The following is a 19,055-nucleotide window of genomic DNA, read 5'->3' as shown; positions in this document are numbered from 1 at the left end:
TTCTGCGACTGTGTTCTTCTGCCTCTTTTTCAGGAGACGTCGCTTCCTCGTGTCTTCAAGCTGTTCAGGGCCCTTGGTCTGCGGCACCTCATTGTGGTGGACAGTGACAACCAGGTGCGTCTGCCTTGCGAGGTCCTCAGGCCTTCGTCATCTCCAGCACATATCTCCATTCTCATTGTAAAATTCGAAAATTACTGCATCGGTTTTCAGCCAGTGGCCGTTGGGCATCCATCTAGATCAAGGTTATCACCCTGGTTTCCTGTGCTACTCCCACCCCTCCCTCATAACATAACCAGCTATCTATGCCCTGTTCTACGTACCAATCATGTTCCCGGTGCCCAGGTGGTGGGACTGGTGACGCGGAAGGACCTGGCCCGTTACCACCTGGGCAAAGACGGCCTGGAGGAGCTGCAGCTGGCACAGACGTGATGCGTGGAAGGCGACTGCCGCGCTGCTCACCAGGCCAACCCCCCCTGCCCCCAGTCAGCCCCCGCCAGAACCCGCACCGGTCGTGCATTTCAGCAAAGTCCGGAACCCGGGATGCCAATGACTGACTTTCTGGTTTCGTTCACCGAGGGTTGGTTGTGATGGGGGAGGGGATCGATTCCATGTGTGTTTTGCGACTTTTTGTTGCCCCCTCCCAGTTTGCACATAAAATAATTTATCCGTTATGTTTTTAAAGCACTTCAGAGAGAGAGTGAGTGTGTGTGTGTGTGTGTGTGTGTGTGTGTGTGTTGTGTGTGTGTGTGTGTGTGTGTGTGTGTGGTTCTACACACACTTGGGTGTCAGTCCCGCTCTGTGGTCATTTGCAAAGCTTTGGTAGCATTGTGATATACATTAGTGTAAATGTGTAAAAAGCATTTCAAGCTGTGTGTGTGAGAGAGAGAGAGAGAGAGAGAGAGAGAGAGAGATTAGCCAGGCCAATAACGTTCCTCTTTTACTCAGAGTTTTTTGAGTGTGGTCTATTGACAGAGGGTACCACAGTTTTCTTGTGACTTTAGTTTTACTTTAGGGGAAGTTAATTTTCCTCTCCCAGATAATTGTCTTGCACATTGTACCATTAACCAATGCCTCCCACCCCTCCCATGCCAGTGTAGGTAAGACCAACCCTGCCCCCCCCCCCCCCCCCCGGAAAAACCCTGACTCGCTTTGACCTTTTTCTCTCATGCTGGATGCTAGCGGTTTTTAACATACAGTGTTTTTTCTCGTGAATTCGCCCATTGGCTGACTGCCACACTGCCTGCGTCCTCCCCCACCCACGCCAGTACGTGACAGTATGTATCCCCCCCACCCCGGGTGATTCTCCAGGTCCTGTGTTTTTGATGGCGATTTGTCTCTTGTTGCGCCGTACAGCCTCTAGGTGGCAGAAACCCTGGTTTCTGATATATACCTGAATAAATTATGCAAATCGGGGTCAGGTTTACATGGGTCGGGTGCCAAACAATGCCAGTAGTGTGTGTGTGTGTGTGTGGGGGGGTGACTTCACAGGTGCTCTCCTGAAAATGTGTGTATATCATTGTTTTTAAATGGCACTTACTGAAAGCAGAGTGGGGTTCAGGGCAGCTTAATGATTTGCAAGGTGACCATGGGTCGTGTTTGGCCAAGGGGGCGCTAGTGTGTTGAGGAAAGGAACTTATTCTGGTCTTTGCAGGCTGTGCTAGAAACCCAAACCCACCCCCATGGCTGTATGTGGCTCCGCACTTTAAATGCTTCTTACCCCACCTCGTTTCCCATCTGCGCCCTACAACTTACAAATCCTTGCAATGTCACGTGCAAGGGGGCCCCCTACTGGCCAAGCAAGGCCCTACAGTCGCTGGTGCCCTTGGGGGTCCAGCCGTACAGTTTTTGCCAACAGCAGAGTTTACACTTTGACTAGTTATGTGCTGTTTAGTTATTTTGTTTTTAATTAAGGTGAACTTGCCTAAGTGACCCTGATCAGTTAAATAGGGTTTTTACCCACCCAACAAGCCTATCGAAAATGGACATACCAGTTAAACGGTAAACGATGTGAATCCCTTATCAGATTTTGATTTTATTCTGAATATTAAATGTCGTGTTTTAACTCAACCTTAAATAAATTAAAGTATCTCCATTTTAAAGAGCACTGTGACTGGATGAGAGAATTGTTTCGGCGTTGGCAAGTACCACCTTAGCGTACATTTATAGAAACGGCTGAAATATACTGGATAATTTTGCATAATTTTTATTTTGCCAAGCTTGATTTTCTTCTGTGATTTCTGAAATCTAATAAAGGTTTTGATGCATATGCCTATTTGTATTGCACGAGTCAGTCATGCTGTTTAATAAGAATCATTTGTATTTATACAAACAATGATAAAAAAATTATTGTATTAAATGGCGTGTTTGATGATACTGCTGGTGACTCCGTGGCACTCTTTGAGCAACGTGTCCGTATCCTAATTTTCTACCTTCTGACACACAAATTCTCAGACTAAATGAGATTACTGCAGTCCCGTTGCCGGGGTAATGCAATTGTTTAGGTGGATGTCGCTGAATGCATTTCAGTGGGAGGTCCAGAAAGCCTGGGACGCGATTTGACGGGGTAGAAATGAGATGAACGGTTCTGTTGTACCTTGCAGATTTGTACCTTGCAGATTTCCCTCGATTTGCTTATTAGTTGCTGGAAATCAATATTTAAAAAAAAATGTGCGTTGAACATGCCTTTCCATCCCGATCCATGAACCCAGTTTTCCCAGATATCAGCAAAACAATGAGAAATTCTATATATAAAAAAAAAAAAATCAACATTTGATTAAGTTTTATTAATGCTTGCTTTCATGTTAAAAAATTTTGGTGCACAATTTAATTTTTTTTTTAACACACAACATTTGGTTGAAATTGTAACGTGGAACATCAAGTCTGGGGCGCAGTTAAGGGGGGGAGATTAGGACAGTAAAAAACTTGGAACATAACTGCATTGGTGTGGGTTTGTGGCCCAATATGATATGCATTCATGGGGCCCAAATTCTCTAGCAGAATCACAGCATAGATTTCTTTGTATATTTTTTAGGTTTAAAGGACTCCGGAGATTGAGATATTGTGTTTTTAAAGTTTCCTTGGACTCCCACAGTAAATTTTACAGAGCTGGGGTCTCCATAACTTTTGCTGTGCAATAAATTTTGCTGACTGGGAAAGGGGGGGGGGGTTCCCCAAGATTTTTGCCGGCTCGCCTACCCATCGGCTCACCTTGAAAATGCCCAAAATGCCACCTGGCTGTTCAGCCCTGCTATAAAGTTGCAGAAAGACACGACGTTGTACTGTGACCTTACGATGTTACAGATCCGAGAAATAGCGTACTAAGCAGCACGTGTTTCCCTGCTGTGTTAAGGTGGGCCTTAGAAACCCATAACGCACTAATGCAGCTCTGGATGGCGGGCTATGCGTCAGTAATGCTGTCAGAGAAGATTCACTCATTAGTCTGATGTGAACTTAATCAGATTATGGGTCCTTTTTAGTCGCAGAATACAACATAATCCATGGCAAATGGACATCGGTGCCGTCTTTATGATGTTATGCTGACAGTGCCTTTAATCCCACCCCCCACCCCCCACCAATCCCTTTCCCAACTTCATGTTGTCTCTTAATCCTGTATGTTTCAGTAATATGAAGACGGAATTTCAGTATTCTCTGTTGCGGTTGTTTTATTTTTATCTCGCGAGTTTCATGCATTTTTAAGAACCGCGCAGAACATCAGTTAACTCTGTGCTGCTGGAATCCTGAGGATTGCCTTGATGGGTAGTGTAGGAGTTGAAGGATTTGCGTAGTCAGATTTAATTTTTTAAAAAGGAAATCTATTAAAAAGTAACATGCAAAGTAGTTTATTATTATTATTTTTTTTTTTTTTTACATAAGAATTTCAAGAGAAACTGAGAGCCTCGTTTTAATGGGCTTGTCTGGTAAAGTTAGTTTGACACTTGTACTGCATGTATTATTAAACATTTATCTATCCATCCATCCATCCATCCCGGCTCCGTCAACATGCAAACTTCAGTAATTCAAAACACTTAGTATTGAGCTTCCATTGTGAGCCTTAGCAGCCAATAAACAAACCGCCAATAATGAATATCACAGGCTTTGGTGATGGACACAGACTTCCAGACACGCCCCATATTCCTGACGCATTCCTCACCATGACCCTGTCTACTTCACATTCGCAGCCCAATATTTCATTCAAACTGGAGTTCGAAAGCTTGTTGGAGCCGAATGGACAATTTTAAAGACCAACATGGCAGAAAATTCAGTTCTGAAAGAAAGGAAGTTTCGATTTTTAATGAACTTATGAGATGCAGCAGAGATTCATCTTACCCTCAGTAATCTTTAGTTATAGCTTTCAGGGACTGGGATATAGATAATTTAGAAATGTGCTGCTTTTTAAAACACTAAGTAGGATTCCAATACTTTTCCAAGACACGGTATAATAGTATAATGTATTGTTGGTGCGCTGTGGGAGGGAGGTGCTGTCCTGGCAGGGGAGACAGGTGACTGAAACCTTTTGTAGCGATTTGTTCCGCCTGTCTGTTGGGCAGAATTTAGTTTGCTCTCTTTGTGCTTCCAGTAAATCTAGGTCCCGTTCCCATCATACCAGCAAGTCCGTGCAGGGTGGATCTCTGGCTAATCTCTTTTGTTGTTTGATTCCCTCCACGGAGGAAAAAAAAAAGAACTCGAGGTCACCTGCGGTTCCGAACCACATCTCCAGCAGGTCAGTGATCTCAGAGTAGCACATGCCGTTTATAAGCCAAAAGAAAAATGGTTGAAAAGTACGACACCTGTGTTATTCTATTTTGGTATTTAAGTGACAGAATTCCACTAAAGGTGAATTAAAAACTTGCTTAATTTATTGAGAAATGCTGAAGAAGTAAATGAACAAAGGATGAGAGAAGCTGCTGGAATCTGAAGCAGACATGATGCAGGTTCGAAACTGCACAGTTTTGATCTGGAATATGGGACACAATCCACATTATAAGCACTGAGCTAAATGCCAAGTTTTAAATGGCTATTTATCTATTACAACCATTGTTTCAGTGAAAGTTGTATGCAGATGTTTATTACTTAGTAATAAGGCAATATTTGGCTCAACTATGGTTTGTCTGTTACTAATGAAATAAACTTTTCCTATATATAGAGACACAGGACTTTTCTCACTTCTGATCTAAACCATAATTTAGTCTGTTCTTATTTAACATGACACTATAATAAAAATACATCCGAAGTTAAAAATCCTGGAAGACTGCGTCAAATAGAGCAGCAGAGCACCGCCCCCAAACAGCCTCTGTGGGGCAGCAGTGAGCTCAGAGTGCATCCCCCCCCCAGGAGGCAGTGTTAGGAAGAGCAGGCTGCTGTGGGACTTGCTGGTGACCCCAGGGACTTGGTCTTGCCGTTGTCCTCTAAGGCCTGGGCGAAAAGGGCAGGGTTACGGCTGGAGTGCCGCTGGCGTCTCACAAAGGGAAAGACACTGGGGCATGATGGGAAGGAGAACATGTTAGCGTTCCGCTAACACTTGTGGCACTGCCTTTTCTAAGTCAGCCATGTTGGAAAATCCTTGACTACCGTGGAATTACAAACAGAAACTGGAGAGCATCACAGGGGACGCAAAAGCAATTAACATTACAGAACTCTGTGTAGTCTTAGTGACGAAGCTAAGCTGAAGCCAGCAGTTCACACTAAGCCCAAAAATCCCTGGAATTAATCGTTAACAACCCCAGAAACAGAACCTGTGTGTATCCCACACCAATATGAGTCTTATCCCCTTATATAAAATACATGGAATATATTACAGAAAGACCCCTTTTATAGAAGATAATAGTTTTACCTTTTTTTGGTCTCTTGTGGTTCTATGGCTCTAGCCAGCATGTTTTTGTAGAGATCGGACTTTAAATAGCGGGCGTAGGAGTCCTGAGGGTGAGAGGGAGGCCGAGAGCCCGTTTTAATGAAGCTGTCATCCACTTTCATGGCTGTGCACAGTTAATGCTCCTACCTTCTTCATCAGGAAATAGATGTGCATCTGGGCGTCATCCAGGACAAAACGATGTGGGCTTTTCATGCCCTGCAGGGTCTTCTCCATGGTCTTGCTGTCCACGTTTACCCACTTGCTGGCTCCCGGGGCCAGGAACTGCCTGGGGGGAAGGAAGTGATGAGCCTGAGCTTTGCAGTCCCACTGGGAGTAAGCAAGTGCCACATCAGGGCCTGCTCTAAATTCAACTGGGATGCAAACTGTCCCACTGGGCCACAAGGTCGCACTCACTTGTAGACCTCTTCCACCTTCTGCGGGATCGTAGCGCTCTCGCCGTGCCGGATGTCCTCACAGGCCTCCCAGAAACAGAGGTTCTCCACTGTGAATGAAACAGCGCATGCATCAGCTACCTGCAGGAGGCGCTCATCACGATGCCATATGGAGGAGAATTGCCTTTCATAGAGGGATCATGATTATTAATTTAGCAGATGCTAGATCCTATTTTTTTTTTTTTTTGAGAGGGCAGGGTCAGTCAGTCCCTGGAGTAACTGATCGACGGCCCAATAGTGAGGTCACTCAGCTGACTCTGGGATTTGAGCTGATGACCTCCTGCAATGAATCCCAATCTGCTGAGTCACACACTGCCCAAATAGGCCCGCAGTGATCAAATAATGAATATGATTCTTACTTGCTGACGATGCCTCCATGAAGCTGATCTACTTGGGCGGGGGGGTCTACATGCTGCTCACCACTGAACTCCTTCTCCAGGTACTCCCTGAACTTGCACCGTCCCAGAGGGTCCCTAAGGAGCTCCGTGAAGCCGAACCCCCATCGTTCCACCCGCAGCTTGGTGGGTGTCTCCACCCTGCACCAGGAGGCGTGGAAGTGAAGAGACGACAGTCACCTCTGGGGGTGTGGCCCTGAAGAGGCAGGATGGGGCGCGGTAACGCACACTCACATGTCGGCATTCAGCGTCCAGAGTGCCGTGTCATCTGTTATCCAGGGGTTGCTGGGGGGGCAGCCTTGCATCATGGGGTCATGGTTCAGGTACTGCTCGCTGAACTTAAGGAAGCTGAACACAGAAGACCAGCCATTCCCAGTTTTAGTCCTACTTTCTATAATCCTTGCAAGTCATCAAATATTCAGGTTCAATGCTGGCATATTCCAGCAAACTGGAGCTCGAAATGGTGACGAAATGATTATACGTCATTGAACCCTATAAGGAAATTCTCATTTCATCTCCTCCATCTTGCTCTCCATAGGTGAGAGAAAGCTTGGTAGCAAAGGGCAGCTGCCCGTAGAGGCTCCCAGGAACCTGGGGGTTAAGGGCCTTGTTCAAGGACCCACAAGTGTGCTGAAGCCAGGGCTTGAACCGGCGACCTTCTGATCAATATTAGTAATTATTTTGCAGTTAAATACAGTTCAATTCAGTTTAATAGTCAACCGGTTTCAATATTAGTTAGGCATCATTAATCCAGGATATGTGTGACTCTGAGATTTATGGTGAAAGATGGATGGGCAGATGGACGAAAGAACGAAATAACGAGGTTAGATTTTCACAAAGAGCAGTCCCCAGCATTTTTGTCAGAATTAACATGAAATAGATCCCCCCCCCCACCAATCAGAGGCACAGTATACAGAATACCCAGAGATATCCCCCAGTTAGGGACTAATGTGGACTGGTGTCGAACCAGTGGTCCCCCAGCTATGCTGGGACTGAGGCTGAATCACAGGTGTTGGGGGGGGGGTAGGTGGGGGAGGCTGTTATCCAACCTTTCCAGGCAGATGGAGGACTTGACCCTCGAGCGGCCCAGGGATTTCCTGATGTGTTCAATCTGGTGTCGGGAGCCATGAAAAATCACACGGGGAATATAAGAGTCAGAAAAAAGGCACAGCATGGTACACATCCAAGCCCTGATAAGAGCCATGCTGTTGTACCTTTAAACAGAATTTGTCAATATCTGAGAGCCAACAAAAGAAAACGACAACACAGATGTAGATCCTTCCGAAGCAATTTTCTTATGACAGCATTCTTAAGAGCCCACTTAATCACCCTCTTTGGTTGTTCTTGGCAACCAATCCCATCAGCGGAAATAGGTTCACTCTAAATTCTTTCAGGCTTACCTCTCTTTTGTAGTAGTCCGCGTTCTGTTCTGTAAAGAAGGAAGAAACAAAACCGTCTCTAAACATGATATAAGCCACATGTTTATGGGAGTTTTACTTGCGCAAAAATGTTCTGAGGGCACAAGGTTCATTGGTTCAGAGAGATAACCAATCAGACTGTAGAAGTGGTGGATACAGGCAACTAGAGGAGGGGGGGGGGGGTCAACCAATCAGATGTCTTGTTCCTGCCTCCTCTAGTTCCTTAGACCCCACCTCCTCTACAATCTAATTGGTTATCTCTCTGAACCAATCATTTTTCCCTTCTGCCCTCAGAACATTTTTGTGAGGGTAAAACTCCCACGAGCGAATCACATGCAAGGAATCAGACAGTAGGAATTCTGCTCACACTCAGCTCCTGGCTTTACTAAGCAGGACACTCCAGTCTAGAAACCATGAATAATTAGCACTATTACGAGTATGTATTGTGGGACTGCCTGACGTACTTACGTTAGCATGGAAAACGAGAGCAGGAAGTGAGGAAGAAGTGAGACAGAAAGATGAGCACAACGAAGTGCTGTCACACTCACACACGAGCTTCCCTCGGATGCCCTCCCACCAAAAAACACTGATTATCACTTCACTTCCTTGGGTAATTTGGGGGCCCAAGGCAACAGCCTATTCTGCCTATAGCTGCCATATATATATAGATATTAATATACATATTTTTCTTCATGACTTTGATCTTATCTAGGCCCCGAGCGGCTCTCTTGTTTGCCCGGATCCGGTCCTGTGACTGACAGAGGCGATAAACAGCAGGTACTGGCATTACGGAAAAAATGTATATGCTTAATAAAAAAGCTCAGACCAGCTGGACTCGGGAGTTGTGCCGGTTCCTTCGCTCAGGGCCTTGTTCTTGAACGCTGAATGTTCCCGGCTGCAGAAAATCAGAGGGTGAGTAAATCCTTAGCTGAAACTTCAGATGAAGAGTGAGCTCGTTTCTCTCAAGCAGACTGACGCCGGTCTAACGCTGCATTAATACCCTTAGCACTACTGGTCACATTTCCCATGATGCCACTGGGTACAGCCCATGGCGACACTGCCCAGTAGGGGACAGTGTGACAGGCTTTCCAAAAGGACCATTCGGTCCTGGAGGGCCAGTCGGTGACACAGTATCCATGATCAGGACTGGGGGTACCCTGCTTTACAGAATAAACTAACCAAATGTCGATACTGAATGCAATCTGATTTAACATGGTTTCCTTAAATCCCAATTAAAGTGCTTCAGATCAGCTCAGGACTTAACAGCAGAGAGACTATTTGGCAAATTATTACGCTGCTATTTGCAATTACATCCATTATCTCTCCGCTAACATGCAGCATTAAGCCTGAGCCGCAGAATAGAGGTCAGATAATGGATCCGGTATTCCGGAGGTGGGATCCTCTTCCAGCTCGTTTAAAAGGCCCAACAAGTGGGGGGGGGGTGGTGGGGGGGGAGACGCAAACACAGCATGTCTGCATTTTAGCTTCAGGCCGTCTCCCAGTCCCTTCGCACTCCTCTCTCCCAGATCCAAGCATCACCAGTCTTAGCGATGCGACTCGTGTTTCTCGGGCAAAGAGAAAGGAGGCAGGAAGGCGGCCATTTTGTCATTTGCTGGTTTTAATCCCCCCCCCCCCCCCCCAGCTTCCCCCCGTCCACCTGGCCGTACCAGAGTGCAGAGCGTCCCTGCCTTTTAAAACACGAGCAGCACCCTGACTGGGGGGCCCTACGCTGCGTGGTTTTTGGCTCAACTGTGTTTCCGTCTAATTGGCGTCAAAACGGTGGGTTTTCATCAATGAAGGTGGTGTGTGGCTGAGCGGGTTGGCAGTCGCCGCCTATGACTGGAAGGTTGCCGGTTTAAATCCCACAGTCAGCAGAGTGACATCACCACTGGAACCCCTGAGAGAAGTCCCTAAACCCCCAACTGCTCTAGTCTCAATAAAAGGTACATCTGCAAAATAAGCTGAATTTAGGATTGTGATCCGCAGCTGCGTGGCTGCCATTCCCACCTCCTGATGCCGCCCCGATGGGGATAATGGCCCACATAAACGCTGATGCTTATTAGCCCTGAGAGATGCTGCGCACCCAGCAGAAAGGGGCCCTAGTGACGGCCGGGATTAAGCCAGATACACACCACACTCTGCTCCTGTCCCACACTTTCATTCTCCACCTCCTGTGTTATTCATGAACTCCAAATTACACTCAGCGAGGGTGCAGTTGCTCATTCCCGCAGCCTGCTGTCCTGTCTGTCTTCTGAAAGCTCTCGTCCCACAGAACATAGCTTCTTCCCAGCTAAGTAAATATTTCATGATCACACTGAAGCAGTAGTGGGTTTATCAGGCCCTGAAGTGATATATTCCTCCCCCACAAAGTATGCATGGAGACACTCTGTGTGTCTTACTTAACGAAGATAAAACTCCCCCCCCCCCCCCCCCCCCGTGAATTTTTGCTGAGCTCAATGCTCTGGAGATGACGGAGATCGAAAATTATACCGGAAATGTTCCATATGTCCTTACAGATGTTTCCTTTGCCTTCCTTCATTGAACAAACCCGTTGTCGTGGGAGAGAACTGCACAACCCCCCCAGCTCTCTGTGGGGGAATGGGACCCTGCCTATGCCTTCCTGCCAATCCTGCCAAGTTTCCCCTGTAAGTTGAAGGATCTCCTAACAGGCCTGCATGTAGATTAATGTCATACCCAGGACAAAGCAATTGCAGGTTAAGGCCCCTTGCTGAAAGGCCCAACGGAGTAGAATCACTCTGGGCATTCACAGGATTTGAACCAACAACCTTCCACTTGCTTGCACAGATCCCTAGGCCCAGAGCCACCACTCTGCCCCACAACCTCAAAAAAATCCTAGAATCGCCCCCAGCCTGAGGCGATATTCGAGCTGCCAAGGTGCATTGAGTTCCAGGTTTAACCCAGTGTGTGCTTTACTCTAATCACAGCATACTGGGTTTTCGCCGGGGCAGATGTAGGGAGTCAGGGGGTTTCGGGGGGAGGTGCTTACTGGCGGTCTGTTGACGAGCCAGTAGGCCTGTTCCTGACATTCCAGCACGATGCGGTCCGCCTTGCGCCTCTGTTTGGCTGCCCTGGTAGGAGCAGAGCAGTCGATGGAGAGTCAGAAAGCATACTGGGTAATTAGCATATAGCGGTAATCACTGAACTGCAAGGTAGGGTTTTCATTTTTTCTGTTTCCTTTTTCACTTAGAAATGGATTTCCGACTCTAGTGTTTAGGCTGAGGTCTGATTTAACAGATAGGAGGGAATTATGACCACACACCATGTTACTTTTTAATTTAGGTAACATCATCATCCTCTTAAATACGAGATTTATTCATCCATTCTCATCTGTCCCCTTGTGTGCATTTATGAAATTGATTTCATAGCTCGATGCGACAGTATTCCCGGGCTGGGGTGGGGTTTCCTGAGCTGCTCCTTCGCCTGCATCACCACGAAGTCCCAGGTGTGGTTGATCCGTTTGTGCAACATGTTGTAGCTGTCCTGCGGAGACGATGTTTAAATGCGACATTGCCAGGTCGCACGGCTGGCTGCGTTGCTGCATGGGTTCACGTTATGACTCACAGGCCGAACCCCTCCCAGGATATCAGCTGGCAGTGTCGGATTCACAAACCCTCTTACTGATGAGAACCTAAAATGCGTTGACCCTGACGCAACATGGCGGCAAGTTGGTGGATGTCTATGTGCGATCCTACTATGTGCATAATTGGTGGGAGGTTTTCTTACACAAAAATGTTCTGAGGGCAGAAGGAAAATGATTGGTTCGGATAGATAACCAATCAGATTGCAGAGGAGGCAGGACCAAGACATCTGATTGGTTGCTCCTGCCTCCTCTAGTTGCTCGGATCCACCTCATGTACAATCTAATTGGTTATCTCTCTGAACCAATCATTTTTCCTTCTACCCTCATAATATTTTGTGTAAGTAAAACTCCCATGAGCATTCAGCTATCACATGATCTCATCAAGCAATGCTTCAGACCAGCGAATAAGAATAGCATTGAAATGTACATAAATAAAAATTTTCTCTTACCTTTTCATAGTCTATCAGCTGCCCTTGCTTTCTGATATTCTTCTTAGTCAAATAAATCGCTTTAGAAGAGCAAAAGAAAGACATGGCAAGAAACTGTGTTTTTCTATTATTCTAGTAAAGGGAAGTAATGATGTAATAGGCGAGCACATGATTAATAATTGGTAATCACCGTAATCTAGCTCGGAGGCTGGCCACTGCTGAGAGCTCCAGAAGTACGGAGTCTAGCAAAAAGGAGATGCTGTCATTTGAAACTATTCAGAAGCAGCGTGACAAAGGTGCTTTGTGATTTAACATGTCAGGGACAAGGCGGGTGGAAGGCATTTTGCTACTTTAACTGGCATTGGTTCTCATACATCAGTGTTTCCCAATCCGGTCCTCGGCGACACACAGATGATCCACGTTTTTGCTCCCCTCCCAGCTCCCTACCAGACAGTCTACGTTTTTGCACCCTCTCAGCTCTGGAGCCCGGACCAGATTGAGAAATACTGTCCCTACACGGTAATTCCGCAGTCTCCTCCAACGAATAGTTTCGATATGCGTGCCCCCCCACATGGCCACCACCCTCTCGCGCTGCCCTCCATCTGAAGAAACCGTGGTTTTAGGTTACCTGGAAGCGATACGGCGTCTCGTCGGGCCCCCAGGACGAGCGTCCTGGGGTCCTTTAGGGGGTAAATGTAGCCCGTGCTTCACGATCAGATTCCCCACATGAAGTGCCTCTGAAAACACACAAAGTGGTCACTCATTTCCACGTAAACTACTCAAAGCTCAAACAAATCCACTACTCGTAGCCCAGATTTAGGCATAGTAATTCTCTAAATTTTTGTCAGTGGAATATCAGTAGAACACACGATAACTAGAAACTGAGTAGGCATATTATATTTTATTTTACGGTATAGCAAGTAACTGGAAAAAACGTTGACATGGTGCACAGAATAAGCCGCGGGGATGGTGCATTCCTCATCGGAACTATAATTAATTACGAGTAATTGGGACTTTCCACTTTCCGGCTGCCTCCGCGGCCATTGGCAGTCAGGCGCTCCCGGGGGTTTCAGACCGGCGCAGCAACAGCGCTGCTAGGGGGAAGCCTAGTGTTTACAGGGAGGGGTAACTGCTTACCGGGGCAACAGGTTTTTTGCCCATTCAAGTCTGTTAATGCATCTGCCATCTACTGCCTAAAAGTCCCCTCCTTTCCATTCCGACTTCTTTTCCAATCTGGGCTGTAAATCAGGGAAATCTGCTCCCTTGCTATTTAAAACCTCATCTGCATCGCCCGGGAATTCAGGGACAACAGCGTCTTGCAGAAGTGCATAATGAGGGAGACGGATAGCGAATTTCTCCAGGCATGACTGACTGCCTCTGGCTATCAGCGAAGTTTGCATCGGGACTATCAAACCGTACAGCTCAGCATGCGTAGCGGCGCGACTCGGGACTGGCCTACAGATTATTTGTACTAATAGCCTCTCAGCAGAAAGATAAATAATTCAGCAGATAAATTGACGCCAGGGGAAGAAAATCCCAAAAGCTTCAGGCGAATGGGGTGTCTATGTTATGGACAAGCTCAATTCTGACATTTATTAATTCACAGGCTCAGCAATATCAATGGAACAGAACATGCTTCTGTCAGACACGTGAATTGCATATGCTTACACATAAATGCAGCTAGGCTAATCTGTTGTATGGATGACAAATTCTATTACTTCATTTGTATTTATTATTCAAAAGACTCGTTTATTTCTGTTATTTTATTACAAAAAAAAAAAAACCTGATGACGTCTTTCGCCAGCAGGGGCGCCATCGTCGTCACGAAGGGAAAAAAACAATCGATTAACCTCACATAAGAGCACCAGGTAACGCTTCCCTACATACTTCTCGGCCCTACCTTCTTCCATGATGGAGTACTTCTGAATTAGCCACTCCACGATATCATTTCCTGGGAAGGCATAGCGAGGAAGGCATCTAGTTAGAGTCGAGAAATGCATTAAGACCGTCATAAATCAAAAACGCTGACTCGATAAATAAATTACATAAATAAATATGAGCGCAAGGAGATCGATGACAGTCTTAATGCACAGGATTCCCGAAGACCGCCGATGTATGGGCTTTCCCTGTGAAGGGCTTAAATGACCATTAGGACCCCGGCCCCCGGGACACTGCACGGCCGGGTGTAAGACAACCCGGGCGGCATGAAAAATTATTTTTAAAAAGTAAAATATGTATCGTGCACCTGTCATCGCATGTGGAATCACTGTGATTAACAGTCTTTGATTCTTCATCTTTATCCCCATGTCGGGATCTTGCATCGCCACAATGACTTGTTCAATCTGGGATAAGAAGAATAGTCAAAATCGTGAAATCAAGGTGACGACAGACATAGTGAAAAACGTTCAACCTAGTAATATAATAATTGCTTAATGTGTGATTTGATATGTAATCGTTATATTCATCATTAAATCACCGGAGAGACACACTCATATATTTAGGCATATATATAAGTAAACTACAAGGTTTTTCCTCTGACTATCTTAACTGCACGTCAAAGACGTTATCGGATATTCCCGACTACAGACTTTCGGTTTGATCATTTATTCGCGTTATTAATTCGGCTCCTGATTACATTAAACTAAACATGCTCAGATTGTTACAACCTTTGCTTGTCGGTTATTTTTGGGATCTTTCTGGATGGGCTCAAGGCGGGGGTCTGTAAGCACAAGCAAACTGCCAGCACTTTTTGTTTTACATGAAAATAGTTTGATGTCGGCCTATTGCGTTATTGTCTGGCTATAATTTGGAGGCAATATTAAACAATAGGCCCATATATTGTAAATATACATGTTGTGTTGTTTTGTTGTTATCACAAACGTATAGCCTGATCATAAATTTCATGGATACCTGGATGTTGTATGTTCCATTATATTTATGAATGAATGATTTATGTGAAGTCTGGCTTAGATTCGAGAATTAATCATATAGATTAAAAAAAGTTTTCATTTAAAACTTATCTCATATAATAAAATCCTCGTCCGAACGAACATATGTCAGAATGAAAAAACATTTAAAATTATTTTTGTGATGCATCAGTATCAATAGCTACAACGTCATAACAGATATAGATATAATGCGGTTCATACTTTTGAAGTTGATGCGTATCTCCCGAAAAAAATCAACTCCAGAAGAGTCCGCGTCTGTAAATGCCTGAACTTCGGAATCGATCCTACCTTTGTTAGGCGCGGCATCTGTGTCTTGCAGCTGTTCCCTTGGATAAAGATGTTAATTGTCATGCTTACAGCATCTCGATCTCCGGCGTTTGTGAAGTTGGGATTGATGCTGTCCTGTGTTTTTTTTTTCCTTCCACACTTAAGCTCTGCTTGTTAATGCCCCATAGCGGAGCGCAAGTGAAACGGACTACCGGAGATTTGCACTGTTTTTCTGTTAGTGTGTATAATCAAAATATGACTCAGTTTGGCCAGTTAGAAAAATATGATAATAGAAAAGTATTCTTTTCCTCTCACTTTTTTTTCTTGATTTAATTACCGACTTCACGTACTTACACTGTGTCCCGTTGCACGATGTAATATTGCGAAACTATGATTTTGTGGCAGTGTTTTGTAAAGGAATTTTCCGTTTAATCATCGTCTTAGTATAAAGCTATATGGTTGTTCTGGTATCAGTGGACGTACATTATGTATTTTTTCTTCTCTTGAGCACCATGGTCATGACATGAAGCTCAGTCATTGATTACTCGCAAATGTTAGTAGTCATCCGCTGTTTATCTTGAAGATGTAAAAGTAGTGCGCGTACATCTCCTCGTTAGTATAGTGGTGAGTATCCCCGCCTGTCACGCGGGAGACCGGGGTTCGATTCCCCGACGGGGAGAGTCTGCATCTTTTTGCCTCGGTCTCAAAAGGCACCAAGCTAGAACCGGCCCCGTGTTAGTGGAAACGGGGCTTGTGACTTGTACTCATGCATAATATTCTGCGGGTCGCTCAGCAGCGCAGCATATGAAACTAGACTCGGATTGTAAGTGTGTGGTTTTGATAATTGATGTATGGATGGATGGATCCTTAATAAGAGATATAAACAATAAGGTCCAGTCGCCAACTAATCATGTAAAATACGTCATAAACTCATGGTTGTTAAACCCAGAATAAAAATGAAGACGTATAACTAGGAAAGTCAACTTGCACATTTCAATTTTGGTTCGATATAATCACGTTGTCCTTAACCCTCCAGTGCAGGAGGGGACGGTAATGCGCATCGAATGTTTCCGAACCTGTGTGTGATACAACCGAGGAAGAGCCGATGACTTCGGGGGAGGAGGGGCAGGCGACTCGGAAGAAAAAGCAGCAGAACCCAATGCAGCCTGTAGCCCATTCAAAGGCCCTACTGTTGGACCTCTGCTTATTTTGCAATACGTCTTTAGTACGGACTGAAAAATGTCCGATTTCGATGAGTTTGAGAAGCAGTTAAGCGAAAATCGGCAAGGTAAGTTTGGCTTTGAAGATCGGTGTATGCTCCCTGTTTTAGGGTAATAAAGTGGCCGGCGTGTCCTAGCGCCGAGGATGGTGCGGAGGGCACTTCTGCTGGTTCCGAAAAGAAAAGCGCGGCTGGGAAATCGGTGCCTTTTATCCGAGCGCTCGCCGATTCTGAAACCTGCCCGATTCTTCTTCTCCCAGCTGCCGCAGGATCCCCGAAAACTGACCGCTTTGGTAAATCAGTGACATTCTTTGCTTGGCATTGTTATAGAGATCGCTAGGCCTGCATCCATCAGTGCCCGGCGTACATAACATGGACATTTCAATGAAACGTTATTGGGGTGCACTCGATGTGAAAGCCTGCGGTTTTATTTATTTAATTATTTACCATTATACACTTGGATCATAAATTGTGACCCGCGTATTTTCATTCGCAGTAACACACTATGCATGGATGTTTGTTGCAAGCGTTATATTTTCAAGATCACGTTTAAAGTTTTATGCAAATAAAAACGACCGCGACCACTTGATTTAAAGTCCGCACTTAATAACAGTGTTAGTTACTTGGTTTTTAAATACTACGACGAGTTTTCTATATAATGATATGATTTTGTCTCTTTCCGATGCACAATAGCCTTTCCCTTGGGTCCGAAATGCTGGCCCTGTCATCCGTACAGAATAAGTCTTTCTCACACGATCGCCGTTTCTTCATGATGTATAGACTCTAAAAATCAGCCGCGTTCCCTGGAATCATAACAACTGCTTTTAGGTCGTTATTGCAAAGTCTTGCACCTGTATCTACCTTTACAGCGGATAGCAGTAACTAACAATGATGTACAGTTATATAACAATACACATATAACTTCATTAAAGTGCAGAGAATCCAGTAAACTGAATAAACTTAAGCCATACTAACGCAACTGAAATATACAACATGCGTTACAACGGAGTCGAAAGTAGGATTGATTTATGTACCTATCAAATGGCAATCTTGTCATATCAGCTCCTTATCACTAAATCACTAAAATGTCATTCGAAACGACCTGATTCGGCTAGACGAGCACTAAGTGCCGCCGTGTTTGATAAACTAGCAGTTCCAGTCATTCATATCTGCGCTCTGACTATGCCTGCGATTGCGGTAATTGGTTATTACCGATTTACGTAAGATGCATTGGCCGCTCCGTGTCTGTACTTTTGCAGCGGTGCATTACCGTAACGCTGTTATAACTGATGCATGAAGCTGATTCCTCGAGCAGCACCTGCGTTTAAATGCTTCACTGAAAACTGCACCTTCAGGGATTTATTTAAGCTTCTATATGAAGGACCTGCTGGGATAGAAAGGTGATATTTTATTGCTAGTTTAATAAAGTGCTGTCTGTCAGATTGAAACGATATTAATTACCCATCCATCGTCCAACCAGTTATCTTAGTCAGGCTCCCCTGGAGCCTATTCCAGGCAAATTCCCCATACAGAGAGCAGAGGCAAAATTCAGGCCTCCAGACTCGGAGGCGTGAGGCAACTGTACTCACCACTGTGCTCCTATATCATTAATTAGTCTGGTTATGTTTTTATTGTTTCACAACAGACTGACATTCAAGGGGATGTCCTTGTGCCCTTGAAATTATTAGCCATTGAGAGATGGGTGTGTTTGTTTCAGGAGGGTGTGATTGAATATGTGAATTGAATGGAGGTGCTTCATTCTGGTGAGGAAACTGGGGAGTTAGACCCCGTACCACATCTTGGTCTCCGTAAGTGACTTTTAAGGCATAGCGCTGGGTCAGTCAGCATCCAGCACCCCAGGGAAGTTGGTAATATGATTACTCTGTGACTCATGGGCTTCAAACCCACAACCATCCGGACACACATTCATAATCCCTCTGAGTTACACATCTTGGATTTATCGAAATGGATGGTAGGGGGGCAGTCATGTCGCTCCGCCCACCGTCTCACTGGTACCACGGTGTCGTCCCCCAGAGCGGGAGAAGGAGCGACACAAGAAGCGTAGCCGCAGCCGGTCTCTGAGCCGTGGCGAGAAGCACCGCCGCTGGAGCAAGGACTCCAGGGGGCGGAGTCACGAGAAGCGCAGCAGCAGCCGCGACCGCAAGGGTCGTGACCGACGGAGCAGCTCACGCGAGCACAAGAAGCACAGGTACCCCCCCTCACGGTCCCGGTTACAGGCACTGAAGCTGATATCTAGCATGGTTTGAGGCCTCTTAACAAGTTTCTTTCACAATCAACCAATTGGTTTCTTCGTGGTGGGAAGGGGGACTGTACCCATATTAAATTTTAACTGGCGTTTATAAGTAGCCCCCGCCATAGCGATGGGACCTCAAAGCCAGCCTAAAAAGTGGCGCATGGTCACACCCTCATGACCTTAAACTGCCTGCGATCCAAAGTTAAATGTAAACATTCTGCCATC

The 19,055-nt window shown here is 45.6% G+C and overlaps 1 non-coding gene across 1 annotated transcript; it reads left to right on the top strand.

The window, feature by feature from the left end:
* The first annotated feature begins 15,964 nt into the window (after positions 1-15,964).
* trnad-guc (transfer RNA aspartic acid (anticodon GUC)) lies at positions 15,965-16,036 on the top strand. Its single transcript has one exon. It is a non-coding gene; the product is annotated as a tRNA-Asp (tRNA).
* Positions 16,037-19,055: the final 3,019 nt, after the last annotated feature.

This window comes from Brienomyrus brachyistius, unplaced genomic scaffold (genome assembly GCF_023856365.1).
Source record: "Brienomyrus brachyistius isolate T26 unplaced genomic scaffold, BBRACH_0.4 scaffold952, whole genome shotgun sequence".
In the NCBI taxonomy this organism is placed as follows: Eukaryota; Metazoa; Chordata; class Actinopteri; order Osteoglossiformes; family Mormyridae; genus Brienomyrus; species Brienomyrus brachyistius.
The sequence above is the reverse complement of the archived record's forward strand: the minus strand, read 5'-3'. Positions and strand labels throughout refer to the sequence as shown.